Genomic DNA, 12,929 nt, shown 5'->3' on the forward strand with positions numbered 1-12,929 from the left:
TGGATAATGAGCGAGTGGAGTACAACTCTAGTAGCCCTAGCACTAGGGCTAACGTGGTTGCTAACACACTAAGGGTGTGTTCTCACGGGAAAAAAATCCCAACCAACACAAGGTAAAAGTGCCCATGATGATCAACTCTATTCACACCTGAACTTCCCATAGGTAGAAGGCTAACAAACCCCCCTGAAGTGAATGGTGTGAACAGATACAAGGTGTAGCAGACTACCCTGGTAGAGGTAATAAGTTCAGAGCTTGTCGGAACGCTTCAAACTTCTCCCTGGAAAGGGGCTTGGTAAATCCATCTGCCACATTGGCTTGTGTCGGCACGTAGGCCAAGGCTATCTCTCCAGCATGGAGCCGTTCCTTGACATAGTGATAATGCACCTAAATGTGCTTCATCCACGCATGGAAAACTGGATTCTGCACAACTGCTAATGTGCTCTGACTATCAGTGTGTAAAGGGTGCTAGCAGACTACTATCTGATACCAAGATCGGCCAAAAGACGGCGAAGCTAGACACACTCCACAATAGATCTGTGAATGCTGCCATGTATTCAGCTTCACTACTATCGGCTGCTTCTTACTAAGCCATGAGATACATGAGCTACCAAGAAGGAAACATTATCCACTAGTTGACACTCTTGTGTCGAAACATCCTACCCAATCACTGTTTGTGTAGATGGACAAGCATAAAGAAGATGCACTACTGTAAAACAATGCATAGTGCTGAGTGCCTTGAAGGTAGCACAAGACTCGCTTCATTGCTTGCCAATGTCGACTGCCGGGACAATGCATAAACCTGCTCAATTGCGACACTGCATACTGAACATCCAGACGGGTATTGCGCATATATTTAAGGCATCCAACAGCCTTCTAATAGGTGGCTACATCAAAGGGATCAGAATAGTCCTCAATTGACAGTCGGAGATCTGGTTCCACAGGAGTAGAAACATGTGTACAATCTGTCATTTGAAATCGTTCCAAGAGCTGTTGAATGCATCTTCACTGAGATAATATAATGCCCCCCTCAATCGAAACAAACTAGATACCCAAATAATAATGCAGAAGACCCATGTCAAAAACATCAAATGTATTCTGTAGGTCAGTGTGAAAGCTGCAATGTGCTCCTCATCAGGGCCTGTCACATGAGCAAATCATCCACATAAAGAATTAGGATAAGAAGATGATCCCCTTGTTGTTTTGCGGACATAAAGAGTTGCTTCATTGGGGCTATTTTGAAATAGGCAAGAGAGCAAGTATGCATGTATCTTCTAATACCAAGCACGAGGAGCCTGTTTAAGGCCGTATAGTGTTTTATGCAATCTGCATACCTGATGGTCTGCACCCTGTTGAACAAAGCCTGGAGGTTGTGTGACATAAACCTCTTCCTGCAAATCACCATTCAGAAATGCAGTTTTGACATCCAATTGATGCACGTTCCAACCTTTATGTGCAACCAATGCAACCCTAGAGTTCAAATGGCCGTCATACTTGATGTAGGTGCAAAAGTCTCATCATAGTCAATGCCTTCCCTCTAGGCAGAGCCTGTGGGTGGCGACTAATCAAGCCTTATACCGAACGGAGCCGTCAAGCTTCTGTTCTAGCTTAAACACCCACTTGGTGCCTATAGCACACTTGCCACGGTAGGCAAATCACATAACTCCCATGTATCATTTCAAGCAATGAAGTCCAACTCCAAACGCATGGCTGAAACCCAATTGTTGTCATCCTCCAAGGCATCAAAGTGAGAAAGTGGTTCCTCATTCAGTGCGGTAGCGACAAGGGCTGTGCTGCTGCAAAATGAGATGCATGTCTAGAGGTAGCTCACGTCCATCCTAGCAAAGGTTCAGGCAGCTTGTATCACACAAAGTAGCCCGAAGCTAGCACGGAATCTACTAAGAATCACGAATAGATGCATCCTCTTCAATTAATGCATCACCCAAGGCATCCAAATTAAAGGGTTGTTGATGTGGAGCAATAGGGATATTGTTGAATTACTGAATTTGTAGATGGGCTACAGCGGCAAGAGGCTGAATTGGAGCCAAGGTGGGCTTAGAGGAGTCAGCACTAGTACCAAACAAAGGTAGCAATGTATCAAATGCATCCGCCGATGGATGGGTGTAGCCGATAGGGTTGAGATGCATATTCATCAAAGATGACATCTATGGATACAATCAGCTTTCGACTGGACAGAACATACATCCGATATCCTTTTCTCTCACTGTTATACCCCATAAAGATACATTTCAAAGTTGACATCTCTGGATACAATTAGCTTCCAACTAGATAGAAGATATAGTTGACATCTCTGGATACAATTAGCTTCCAATTAGCTTCCAACTAGATAGAAGATATAGTCAATGTCCTTTGTTCTCACTGCTATACCCAACAAAGATACATTTCAAAGCCGTTGCTTCAAGCTTATGTATGTGTTATGCTGGTACATGTGCATAAGCCAGACATCCAAAAACACGCATATGAGTAATGACTGGAATTCTGCCATTCCAAGCTTCATAAGCTATCATACATTTCAAAGCCTTAATTGGACAGCAGTTCAGTACATAATTGGCACACATGACTTCAAGCCAAAATCTAGAAGGCAAATCCTTGCTTTTGAGCATACATCTAGCCATTTCCATGAGTGTCTGATTCCGACATTCAACCACACCATTTTGTTGTGGTGTATAAGGAGTCGTACACTGATGAGAAATGCAATGGGATAGCATGAAAGTAGTAAACTCATTTGCCAAATATTCCCCCCCTTTGTTAGTACGCAATGCCAAGTGTTTTCAGCAAGAGGAAGAAACTAATAGAAAGCTGAAAAGGCATCTGACTTAACCTTCAAACCATACACCCAACAGAAGCATGTGTAGTCATGACGTATAGATGTCCACTAAAAGAGGGAGCCCCCACATAGAACAATAGAGATCATTGTGCACTAGCTGTATTGGGCACATGAACAATGTCATCTTTCGGAAAGGACTGATGATGCATCTTCCCCAATATACATCCCTCGCATACATGCTTGTGGGGGAGCTGCATAGGCGGCAGCTCATGAACCATAGCTTGACATTGTAACCACATAAGAGATGGGAAATTCAAGTGACCAAACCAAGCATGCCAAAGCTCAATGTCACGTTAAATCTGTGGCATGGAAATAATCAAGGCATTTGCATGAGGATGAGTACTCATGTCATACATGTCAAGCCTGTATAGGCAATTGCGCGATGTACTAGACAAGAGAAGTGCATCAGAATCAGTTCTATCATGAATGGAACAACAATGATCAGAAAACTAGATCTTCAAGCTAGCTTTGGCAAATGTTGAGACAAAAATGAGATTCTTGCAGATTTCGGTTACATACAAGGTGTCAGCAAGAGTATAAGGATCCTCAGATCATGAAGTCAATTCCACATGGCCAATGCCTTTGATGGCATAGGATGCATTGTTAGCACACAAAACTATTCCACTTGACGGAGCATCTCTCAAGGTAGTAAAAAAGCTGGGTGCATGAAGTAATGTTCTTAGTGGCACGGAAATCAATATACCAATTAGCATCTGACAAGGACAGACAAGAGGCCGGCAGATCATTGCATGTTACTATTAGGGCATAGCCATCATGTGCAAAATTTGCTTCCTCTGCATTGTCACTTGCTTGTAGTGGCAGCAAGACTTTGTTGATTCTTCTTCTTCTCACTCTCCTTCTGCTTCCAACAGTCCTCTAAACATGACCAGGTTTCCAACAGTAATTGCACCTCTTCTTCTTCTCAGTTGTCTCCTCTTCTCAGTTGTCTCCTCTTTGGACTTAGGGTTATCTAACTAGGGTGGTGCTTTAGCTTTAGGCTAAGCATGAGATGGAGCCCCAGATTTGCCTTTGCCATGATGGGAGGCGGCAAAATGCCTAATCGAAAGCAAACATATCGTTCTCTTCCTGAAGCAGGAGAACCACCAACTCATCAAAGGTATACAACTCTGAATTGCTCTTTATTTTATGAGGCGGAGTGTGGTAGCAAAACCCTGTTATAATTCAGGTAGGCCATTCAGAACATTAGAGACAAGAGAACTGTTTGAAATAACCTCATTAATATTGATCAAATGTTCCCTCAGATCCTTGACACAGGCCAGAAATGCATCCATAGATTCACCCTTTGTCAAATGCTACAAGGCAAGCTTTTTTTGAAGATAGCTTCATTGTGGATCTGATATAGAGAGGCAAGGACATCCCATGCACTCTTAGCGAAATTACATGAATGGATGTGAGGAATAACTTGTCATTTGCAGGAGAGAGCAATAAAAGCATGTGTCTATGCATCTTTGGTATCCCATCTAAGTTGTTTCATGTAGGAGGAACAGGTGCAGGCTATACACTGCTACTAGAACCAAATTCATTGGTTTCAACAGCGGATCCACTGGACATGCTGATAGGTGGATGCAGGCCCAACAGGCTAGATGTCAGGACCAAATACATATACCCACAGGTTCTTATCCACCAGAACATGATACATCATATATACCCACATGGGATAGTAGGTTCCATCCAACTTGTCCTTAACAGACAGCATGCCAAACAACTCATTGGTATTTTCAAACATGTTGCACAGCAAAGGAATATACAAGCTGAAGTGTATCTAATATCAAGGGAGTCAAAGTACTTCAAATATCTGTAGAGGGATGTGCAAACTTACCAAAAGCAGGTAGCGGAATGGGCAGGTGCAAAATTGGATGGGGAAGCAGCAGGCTGGAATTAGCTGACTGAAAACTGATGTGGAATTAGCGAGACAGAAGTAGACGAGGAATCAGCAGGTCTGTTGCTAACGTGGGGACAACAGGTTCGAAGCTGATGTGGAGATAGCAGGTCCAAAAAGTTGACCTGGAGATAGCTGTTCCAAAGCTGACGTGGAGACATCAAATATGAATCTGATGTGAAGATAGTAGCTCCAAAGCTAAGGCTAACTCAGAATTAACAAGTCAGCAAATTGGAGTTGGCACGCGTGTAATCTGGCTCTACTGACAATAAACCCGACTAGGAAAGTAAACCTCGACCAACTGTTGAAACCAGAAAGCGAAGCGCTGACTGCTAAAGATAGGAAGTTGAAGAAAGAAAAACGGACTTCTGAAGGTAGAGCAAAGTGATGAATGCTGAAAGCTGAGAGCCAGGTGTGCTGAAGATGGAGAGCAAAGCATTGAATGCTAAAGACTCAAAGCCAAACATTGAATGCGGAAACTGAAGGGCTGAGCTACAGACTAGGCAAAACTCACTAACACAATTAAATGAGCTGACCAAGAAAAATCAATTGATGCAAAAGTCAAACATTGAATGCGGAAAGTGAAGGGCTGAGCTACAGACTAGGCAAAACTCACTAACACAATTAAATGAGCTGACCAAGAAAAATCAATTGATGCAAAAGTCAAATACTCAAGAGGAATGTTGAGAAACTAACATGTCAAAGCCGATGGATGTAAAAGTCCAATGTCAAAAGAAAGTTGAATGATTGAACAACAGCAGCAAGAGTAGTACTAGCTAAAAAACTCTGATGAAAGTTAAGTGAAGAGCTAGTGCGAGGGTGAGCCTTGAATGTATGGCCGTATTAACAAAAATAATGCTAATGTACAAAAGAAGGCTAAACCCTAGATCTGACTTAAAAACTTTGATGAAAGTTGAGTGAAGAGCTAGTGCGGGGGTGAGCCTTGAATGTACGACCATATTAACAAAAATAATGCCAATGTACAAAAGAAGGCTAAACCCTAGATCTAACTGAAAGTGTGCAGAGCAGAACCTTACCCAGAACGTGCGACGTGGCCAATGAGATGAAGACCAACAGGAGCGGCAACAAAATGAGAGCTATGAAACACTCGCTCTAAAACTTGTGCCGGGAGATAATGATTGGCAAGCGAAGAGCTATTAGGCGGAGAAGCCAAACTCTAAACTCTAGGCATTGTCTTCAAGACAACAAGGCTCTAATACCAATGTTGGATGTGAAAGGAGATGCTCTGCATAGACTTATAGACAAAACAGCCACACGAGCTTAGAGAGCAATAGAGACGATAGCAATAGCTAGAATGTACTCAATGGATAATGAGTGAGTGGAGTACAACTCTAGTAGCCCTAACACTAGGGCTAACGTGGCTGCTAACACACTAAGGGTGTGTTCTCTCATCACGGGTAAAAAGCCCCTGCCAGCATAGGGTAAAAGTGCTCGTGAGTGATCAGCTCACACCTGAACTTCGCGAAGGCAAAAGGCTAACGAGAGAGAGAGAGAGAGAGAGAGAGAGAGAGAGAGAGAGAGAGAGAGAGATGTAGGCTGCGCCTCAATCAATTGTTTTGCCTACACCAATTATCACGATTGTCAGCTGGATAGACGAGAGAGAGAGAGAGAGAGAGAGAGAGAGAGAGAGAGAGAGATCACAGCTATGCCTACATCAATCAAGCTTAGCCAACAAGCGATCTAGTTGGGAATAGTAGCATAGAAAGGTAAAGATCACAATGTAGATTAGATCTCTTTAGCCCCAACTGACGTTTGTAGGAATAGTAGCATAGAAAGGTAAAGATCACAGTGTAGATTAGATCTCTTTAGCCCAATTGACGTTTGTAGGAATCTGAAGCACACGCCATGAAGCTAATACTCAAGCGAATGGCGGTAGATCTTGTTAACCCTAGAATTTGGTTAACAATAGGGCATGAACAAGGCTTAAACATTAGAGTTAGCAGGGCTTCATGGCTAGGAATCAATAGGGTTACTGGCCTAGAGCACCGGAGGTACTTTGAATTTGACACACACACACACTCTTATATACATACGTAGGTGTGCACAACAAAGTTCAGGCTAAGCATAGGGCATGAACAAGGCTTAAGCGTTAGAGCTGGTAGGGCTTTATGGCTAGGAATTGATGGGATTAGGTGGCCTAGAGCATTGGGGTCCATAAATTGTAACGCATTACAGGGTTGTATCTCGGTTGTATGTGCAAGCAAGGCGAGTTGATGGCATGCTTAAAGGAAAGGCTTACCACATGGTGGGGCTTGATGCCTTGGGTGGAGCTATCATTGAAAATTGAATGAACATCACTATTACGGGCTCAATACCAGCAAAGGAGAACTTATAAGACAATAAAAACAAATCTGAGCAGGAAGAAGACATGGTCAGAAGGCCTATCTTCTAAGGATAAGTCTCTGGTTTCCTACTGACATTAACCTTGTAAGGATAAGTTTACAAGGTTATGGAGTAAAACCTTACACACTAGACACTAATAGTCTAATTATAATTATAATAAGGTTGTCAAAAGGCCTCTCTTCTAAGGATAAGTCTCATTTTGCCTACTAACATTAACCTTGTAAGGATAAGTTTACAAGGTTATGGAGTAAAACCTTACACACTAGACGTTGATATTAAAGTATAAACTAATAGTCTAATTATAATTATAATAAGTTGTCTAAGATTTTTGTGTTGATGAACTATAGTGTTAGATGCGATAAAATGGAGCATTTCAACCCCTTATATAACAGTATAACACACACACACACTCATACTTTTTTCTACTTACCTACCTCATAGAATGCTACCAATGTTAACTACGGGCTAGATTCTATGAAACTCATGGTTTGGACTATTTTCAAAACTTCACTCCTGACCCACTCACCATATGATAAGCTCCAAGTGTCCCGAATTCGGACAATGCTGCCTACATGTGTGTGACAACTTTCCACACCATGTAGCATATACGTTAACGTTTTACCTATATTTTTACCTTTTTTTCATACCCTTTTCTTATCCCCTCCGCCCCTTTCCCCTTTTGACCACCTCTTTCAATTTCTTTGCTCTCTTGTTTGTTTTTCAGACAACGATATCCCTTTTAACCCTTTAATTAATGTCTTTTTGCCACCTCTTTCAATTTCTTTGCTCTCTTGTTTGTTTTTTGGGCAACAATATCACGACACAGTACATACTTCAATGTTTTACCTACATTTTTAACCCTCTTTTTCCATCACCTTTTCTTTCCCTGCCCCCCAACCCCGCCCCACGGCACTAAATATATCAACTTTACAAGGCTATGTAGTTTAGAGGAGATGTATACTAGAACTTTTTAGCATGAGTTTTTTATGGGAGGTACACATGCGCTTGAGTGTGTGTGCATATTTGTGTGGATGTTCTTGTGCGTGTGTGTTCACAATGTGCATGCACATACGATTAGGTGGATGTTTATGGATATGAGTTTATATATTCTTGCAAGTGTATAAAAGACCCATATAGCACACACGTTTAGTCACACATAATGCATTACCTTGAGGAAGCAAGCGCATGTGCACAGACATACATGCCCCCATATATGAGAATTAATATGGACTAATAAAATGTTTTCTTAAGAATAAATTTGTATATTAATATTTACCATAGGCAAAGATTGATATAAGGAATTTCTAAATTTAAATTAATATTTATTACAAGTTTTAAAAAAATCGAGAAAAAGATCCTTCTATTTATTACCAAGAAAAATAGCCATAATGGCTAAGTACAAACTCGGCTCCACGTGGGAAGCGAGAGTTAAGAAACATAACAAGAGAGGGGACGCTCTTCTCCTCCGGTTGGGCTGCTCTAAGAGGAGAATGCTATCTCATACAATGGAGGGAGGGGGGGACGTATAATGCCAAGTGGGCTCACCACCATTGTTAGTCAAAAAGGGACTGTGACGTTAGATCCTCAAGAAGGCATTATGTACTTTATGGATTCACAAAATGGCCCTCTAAGGAAATATAAAAAAATAATGGGCTAACTAATGAAAGAACCAATGAGAGAGTTGGAATTCCATATCCATGTATCATAGATATGTTTTAATCTTTTGCTACTAAATCTTGCAAGATCAAACTAGTGGAATATAATATTGGGACCAAATATTAAAAAATTAAAGAAATGTCTTGTGGTCCTCATAATAAAATATTATAGGATCAAAGTAGTGAATGTTCCTTCTCAATCAATGAATTTCTTTTCTTCTTTCTCTTTCATGCTTTGATTTTCCCTCCTTTTTTCCTTTGCAACATTTGATTTCATCATATTTCACACTTTCTTGCTTTTTATAAAAATTTACTGTAAGCATCCTCTCGAGTATGTCTATCGTATAGTAAAATTTTATCTCTTTGGATATAATCTCTTTGAGATGTTGATTTCTCATGACCTTCTCAAAGGTAGTCCTTCTCTATTTTTGGGAGGTAAAATTTACAAATAGGTTTCTCTTTAATATGTTCATGTTTTGGTAAAATTTTGTCTCCTTTGAATAGAAGCTCAATGAGATAATGCTAATTTCTCACAGTATTCATGAAGTTTGTTCTCCTCTTTTTTTTTGGAAAAAAAATTTATAGTTAGCATCCTCTATCATATGTTGATGTTGATTAAAAAAATATCATTTAAATAGAATATTTTATGTACCTTGTGGTTACTTTTTCTCTTGTATTTTTGGGGCCATAGAGGTCCAAATACACTTTTTTTTTAAGTTTGATATTCGTGGAAAATACTAAGAACAAAATTTTTAATTCTAGTTTGAAATTGTTTACATGTTAATGTTAATGTTAACAGTTTATCTTTTGTTAGTTTTGAAGATCTGACAATTTTTCACTAACAACCTGCCAAGAATCAAACAGATAAGAAGCATTTCACATTTTGTTAGTTTTTTAAAACTAGTCAAAGTTTAGGTTATGAATTGAATATTTTTTAATATGTATTATAGGTTTTTGAATCTTTAGTGTTACTATGGAGACTAATTCTGAATCTTTGGTATTGCTTTGGAGTTTTTGAAGCTTTGTGTTTGTTGCTGTTGGAGACTAGTTTGGGAAAGGAAAAGGTAATAAGTAATTTTCATTCTCTTGTTATTCAAAGTTTGCTAATCTTTAAATCGTAAGTTTTAGATTTTCTAATTTATTAATAATATTGATAATGTAATATATTTATAATATATTAATTTGTTTCTCTTTATAAGTTTTGAATCTTTGAGTTATGTTGGTTTGGAGACTAGAAAAAGGTAGAAAGGTAATAATCAAGTTCATTCTCTTGTTAATCTAATTTTTGAGTGCAAAATTATTAATCTCAATATGTTTGTTAATCTTATGGCTTACATTGAGGTATCATTTTATTAATATTTATCTATTTTATAAATATGTTTCTTCAGTGTAGATGTCTTAAAGAAGGAAGACATATACACACTGTGGAGGTTTTGAATCAGAGAGATAAAGAGGTAAAATGGATTCCTAAACAATATAGTAAATTCACTTGGGTCTTAAGTAAGTACGACCAAGCACTCAAAGATCTTTTAAAGTAAAGCTAAGAGACACAGGTGATTTATCGAAACATTGGAAGGTAGAATATTAGAGTTCAGACGACGAACGGATGGTGTAACTTAGAGAAAAGAGTTCTTATTCCGAATTTGTGCAAACAAATCTGATTTCATCTAGATAACCAAATTCCAAGGCACAAGGGAAACAATGAGTATATAGTTTTGTTTTCTAATTCTGAAGCACATGATGTTTTCTAGCTTTGTATCCTTCCACATTAGAAAGATCACTCTTCTCCATGTTGAGATCTGTACATTGACATATAAAAACAAGAAAGCAAGTTGTTTGGCTCATAAACAAATATTTTTTTATGATTCATTGTACGTTTTGCTTATGGGAGGAGATAATTTTGGCTCTTTATAGCGTATACCACTCCCTTCCTTTTCTAATCTTGAATGGTCCCAGTCCCAGCATCCCAGCCTAGACCAAAATTCAAGCTTGCAGGCTAAAGTTCTCAAATGATGTGAAAGCTATAATGAAACTAGCCATAGGCTCAAAAGATGTTCACTTGACCTGGTTTTTTCCTTCAGATTTCTTTGTCTATTTTTTGCATCTTGTGAAGAACTGAAGAAAACTAAAATCACCTATGCTTACAAAAGTCCAAGTTATGGGCTAGATGACACATTTCTTGGGTGATCAATGGGATACAAACAAAACTTGTCACAATGATCCAATTGAGTGCATAAAGTCGGATGTCACCTTCAGTAAGAGTTGTAATGAATGTGACTGCTAAAAACATGGTTTTATCAATGTTGTTTGTTTTGATGAATAGGTACTTCATTGTTCGATAAACGTTATGAATGTGTTTCAGGTATAGAAGATGGAGCCTCTTAAGAGGTGATTGGCTAAGCTTAGATTAAGATTTATAGCTCGATGTGGATGTTCTTTAGGAGGGCCATGGCATAATTTCATCTAACATAGAGAGTAATTGGCTTTTGACCTTTCTTAGACAAGAGATATCGTTAATATTAAATGATTCTAGATGGCAGGAAGGTTAGGAGTAGGCATGAAAAGTCTATTACGTGCAAGCATTGTATTTCCCCTCACATCCTTGAGATTGTGGAGTGGTTGTAGCATTCCCGATCTCAAATTAATGACATGAATTTTTGGCTTTTGTATTTTAAAATTTTTAGTTCTTGAAAAGTAAGTAGAAGTGTACGTTAAATCTGTGTTTGACATGAAGCTTTTTTTTATACTCTTAATATTTTGATTATAAGTTTGTGTATAAGCTACTTATATGTATACTTATAATTAATTATAACTATAAGTATGATTTCATACATGTTAGTATAAATGTAAGTTTAATTATAAATCTAAATATAAATGTTGTTGGAAGATGGTTCACACCCATGGCCATACCCACACTCATTAGAGCAAATTTATTTGGTGCATTAGGAAGCTTGACATTAGTCATGGGATATTGGTTGTATTTGACATGTATTTGGAACATTTGATATATTGTGAGTATTAGGAGTCATTATCTAAGGTCTTTTTGGGGTGAGTAAACATGAGAGAATCTACAAGAGGAACTCGTGGAGATCAAGTGGGCATATCAATATGGAGGAGATTCTCTAGGCTAAAATGTAGGAGAGAATAATTGGCCACCCATGTGATGTAGTGACATCATTGCTTATGTACTTGAGCTTGTAATCTTGACCTATTTAAGAGGCTTCTCTCATGATCCACCCGAGTTCAAGTCCCACCGTTGGTCGTATATGCCCTCGTGTTGCATTCTACCGACGTTAATACCTCTCTCTCTCTCTCTCATCAATGGAAGTGTAGGAGTTCTTTGCTATTATGCACCATATTTTTGTCATTGGATTAAGCGTTAATCTTTCTTATTATAACCATGCTTAGCTTCACCTTTGATCCTCCATAGCCATGTAATTATAACATGGTATAAGGAGCCACTGATGTGTATGCACCGACTGCTCTATGACTAGCACGACCAGGAGCTCACGACGCATCTCTACGATGGTGACGAGCAGTGCTCTACAACGTTATCGCTCAACTCCTCAGCAGATTTGAGCTATGGCATCCCTGCACATATATACGACTGGCTCCATGGTAGACTCCTTTTGTGAGGTTCCGTCAACCATCAACAGTACGTGTCTCCACCGTCGTCGTCGAACTGAGCACATCAACTGCTGCCACTGTCAAAAGTTGTGCCACCGATTTGCTTTCTTCTTCGACTATGCGCCAATGATGATGATGATGGCCTCCTTATCTTGGATGCACTGATATTTCTCTCTCTTTGCGGCTTGCAAGGTCGCCACAACCGCCTGCTATCTCTACTACCTGCTGCAACTGGTAGCTATGGTGTCTTCAAATACTGTTGTTTCTCTATTGTGACGACGCCTGCTGTCTTATGCCTTGATCCCCTAGCAGTAACCACCATTGGGTGGCCTGTCAACCATAGTATTCCACCTCTCTTCTTCACCTCTCCCTCAGCTCATCATTGAGTTTTCAAGATTTTAAAAATTATAAGGTTTCAACCTTTCCCTCTTCAAACATCCTCTTTAAGGGGTTGTTCATATGCAAAAAGGGGGGTCTGATTTTCCTTTGAGGGCTATGTTTTCAAGTTTACAAACTAGTGAGTAAATACATAATGCCA

This window comes from Cibotium barometz, chromosome 14 (genome assembly GCF_041138505.1).
Source record: "Cibotium barometz isolate CiBa-2024 chromosome 14, ASM4113850v1, whole genome shotgun sequence".
NCBI lineage: Eukaryota > Viridiplantae > Streptophyta > Polypodiopsida > Cyatheales > Cibotiaceae > Cibotium > Cibotium barometz.